Here is a 3,934-nt window from a genome sequence, read left to right as displayed (position 1 = left end):
TTCAAAGAAAAAGTTTATGCACTTTCAGAGAACTGGAGGACTGCTGTTCCAGACCATTTTTACAGGTTGCAGGAAAATATGGATCTTTGGAAGCAAAGTAAAAATGAGTTGTTATAAATGTGTAAATAAATTAAACAATTAAAAGCTAAATAAATATGAAGAGACATAAATGGTTTTGTCACTCAGACAATGAGCTATTCAAAACCTTGTTGGAAAAAACAACAGATACATCAGGAAACCTCGCCAGGAAAAAGGAAACTGGGGAACCTCCCTGGAGCCAGGCCTGAGGATTGGGTGGTGGGTGGGGAGAGCTTGTCATTGAGTGCCAGGCAGTCGCGCCTTGGCTCGTGTGGTTTGGCCAGGCCAAGCCCAAAGAAATGACAGGAAGCCACCTTCACGTGGACCCACCACCTGCGGGGAGGTCCGTCAAGGTTGGGTGCTGTGCATATCAGGCGGCAAGAGAGGGGGTGGGGGTCCTCTGGCCATGCCGATTCCTGCTGGCATAGACTAGCTCTAGGGATGTGGGATGTCACCTCACTGGTGGTAAGGAGCCAGAGCTTGTATGTGAGGTTGAGCAGTACCAACTAAATATAGTTGGGCTCACCTCTACGCACAGCTTGGGCTCTGGAACCCAACTCCTGGAGACAGGCTGGACTCTCTCCTACTCTGGAGCTGCCCAGGGAGAGAGGTGTTGCATGGGTGTGAGGATATTCACAAGTCCCCGGTTTTGGAGTTTTCCCTGGAGAATGAGAGGGTTGCCTCTCTGTGGCTTGGGGCCACAGGAGGGGAGGTTCTGACTGTTGTTTGTGCTTATACAGCAAACATCAGTTCAGACTGCCCAGCCTTTCTGGAGTCTCTGCGTGGTGTCTTGGAAAGGGCACCATCTGGGGAGTCCCTCGTTCTGTGACTTCAGTGCTCATGTGGACAATGACAGGAATTTTCTGGAAAGTTGGGGATTGGGAGGAATTGACTCCCTGATCTGAATAGTATTTTCTTATTGGACTTCTGTGCTAGGCATGGGTTGTTCATAAGGAACACCATGTTTGAGCATAGGGTGGTTCATAAGTGTACTTGGTACCAGGCCATCTTAGGTCAAAGGTCGATATCAGTTTTGTAATTGCATCGTCTGACCTGCGGCCCTATGTCATACACTTGGGTGAAGAGGGGGCAGAGCTGTAAACTGATCTCCACCTGGTGGTGAGTTGGATCCAGTGGAGGGGGAAGAGGCTGCCGGACAGTCCTGGTGAACCCAAACACTGTGAGGATGAACTGGGAACATCTGGTGGAGCCCTCAGTCCGTGCAACTTTCAACTCACACCTCGGGGAGAGGATTTCACATATCCCGGGGGAGGTCGGGAACACGAATCCAAATGTGCCATGTTCAGGGCCTCTATTGCAGACACAGCTTCCAGGCGCTGTGGCCTGAAGGTCACTGGTGTCTCTTGGGGTGGCAACCAAAGGACCCACTAGTGAACACCAGTAGTGATGGAGGCTGTCAAGCTGAAGAAGGCCTTTAGGACTTGGTTGTTCTGGAGCAGCTGACAGGTACAGGCTGGTCAGGACTGCAGCTTCAGTAGCTGCGGAAGCAAAAACTCAGACATGGGAGGAATTCAGGAAGGCCATGGAAAAGGACTTTCAGTCGGCCTCAAGGAAGTTCTGGCAAACAGTTCAGCAACTCAGGAAAGCGGACCCCATCCCAGGCTGTGCTTGTGTTGGGTGGGGAACAGCTGATCTGAACTGAGAATATTATTGAGGGGTAGAAGCAGCACGTCTCTTCAATACCACATGGAAGACTGAAGAATGAGAACTGGGATACAAGCGGATGAAATGGGCTTCCTTCGTAGGGTGGTTGGGCTCAAACTTAAAGACAGAGTGAGGAGCCCCGTCATCCAGCAGGAGCTCTGAGTTTTTTTATTCCTTTATTTTACCAGGAAGAAATCCACTGAGGTCATCAATCTCTTTTACAAGGATGTCCTGGAGTAGAGCCGCTGCTCCTCCCCATCCAAAGGAGTCGGCTCAGGTGGTTCGGGCATCTGATTAGGATGCCTCCTGGACACCTCCCATTGGTTTTCAAGGCATGTCCCACTAATATGGAGGCCCCGGGAAAGTCCCAGAAGTCACAGCATCTTCTCTGGCCTGGGAACGCTTCGGGGTCCCCCAGAATGAGCTGGAAAGTGTCACTGGGGAGAGGGATGTCCATTTCTCTCCTGGTCTGTTGCCTCTGCGACCCGAGTCCAGAGAAGCTGTAGAAGATGGATTAATGTGAAATTATTTTGAAAAAGCTGCATCCTGCAATTCTTCAGCAGGGTGTGGTCGACTTCCCCCAAGTTTCCTTTTTTTATTCTCGTCATGTTTCAAATGTTAAAACGCTGAAATCTTTGCGCAGAAAATTTGCAGACAAACCAGATAGAAGTTTAGATGTGCATAAATAAACTTAAACAACTTCCTGCGGGATCACTCAACTTCTCTCTTATCTTAAAGTTCACAGAAAGAAGAAGCGTCAGGATCTGTTTCCCTTTCAGACGTCAATGATCTAAACTCCTGCAGGTATTTGGAAAAGCTGTTTTAAAACTAAAATTTGAGTTTATTTAACAAAACTAAAAGCTTCCCTACATAAAGATGCTACAACCTGTGAGCTGAACACAGACAGAAAGTAAAGAGACAAGATTTCTGTGCTTAAATCAGTGAGTTTTATTTCCTCTGGGCTAAGAGATACAACCACAAAGACACTGTGCAAAGAAAGCAAAAACTGAAATCACACTGGTGGAGTCGGTGAGCCAAGTACACAAACTGATATCTGTGCACGTGCACAGAAACCTGTCAGGAATTCATGCTGCAAACACAGAAAACAATCACACGAAGCCTAAAACTAACAAACCTCTCAAACTAAATGAATAATTCATTACAATATTAAAATATACTGGTGGTTTTATTTGCATCAGCTTCTCTGACTAAAGAAAGTTTTGTTGTGTCGTATTTCCTGTTGTCAACCATCGACAACGAGACTCAAACCAGCCAACAGCTGTTTCGTTCTTGCAGCTCAGTGCAGCAGATTCAGGCGCTACACTTCCTGCGACAACAGCTGCTGCTTTTTTACTTCACAAATCGAGGTGTTTCCCAGAAATCTGAATCCTGAAAACCAGTTTTCATCTAAAATATTCAAACCATTGGTTTAGGTAATAAGAAAATGTTATAACAAAGCTCCAATACACAAAGTTTTAAAATGTTAGAAGAAAGAAGACACAAAAAACAAGGACTTGCCTAATTGATGAGTCGTTTCTTAAATATTCAATTACATTTTCACTAAAAAAGCCATTTAAAAACACAGATAACCATCGGATTCTCATTAACCAGCTGCACCGTTGTGATGTGTGGGTGAACAGCTGGATGAGCTCCAACCATCAGTCCAAAAATAAAAAAGTAAAGGATTGTGTTTTTGGACAGCAACTGGTAAATAAAACAAAATAAACTGAACCATGTGTCCCTGGTTAACTAATGAATCTAATATTAGTTTCCTGTTTAAAGATGGGTCAGACATGCTAAACTACAGAAGCCAACATGCATCTTCAGGAGCAGAAAGAACGACACTGTTCTTAAATAAGTGGGAGACTTCGGTCACATCTGGTTATTAAATCAACATGTTTTATAACGCGAGCTTTGATTCGCCTCATTAATGGTGGAACAGAAGCTCCAGGGCCCGTTTTAAACCTGTTTTCATACAAAACAAAGAAAAACAAGTCAGCGAATGGATTTAACCAACGAGCTCAGAATAACACGACCTGACTGGGTAAAATGGTGTCTGTTCCTCTGCGAGGCCCGAGGAATGTCTGCAAGACTGGAACCAGTCCAGGGTTTGGAACCAGTCCAGGGTTTGGAACCAGTCCAGGGTTAGGGACCAATTCAAGGTTGGGGACCAATTCAAGGTCGGGGACCA

The sequence above is a fragment of the Nematolebias whitei genome, chromosome 8 (assembly GCF_014905685.2).
Source record: "Nematolebias whitei isolate Nwh7 chromosome 8, NemWhi1, whole genome shotgun sequence".
Classification (NCBI taxonomy): Eukaryota; Metazoa; Chordata; class Actinopteri; order Cyprinodontiformes; family Rivulidae; genus Nematolebias; species Nematolebias whitei.
Note: the sequence above shows the minus strand (reverse complement) of the source record.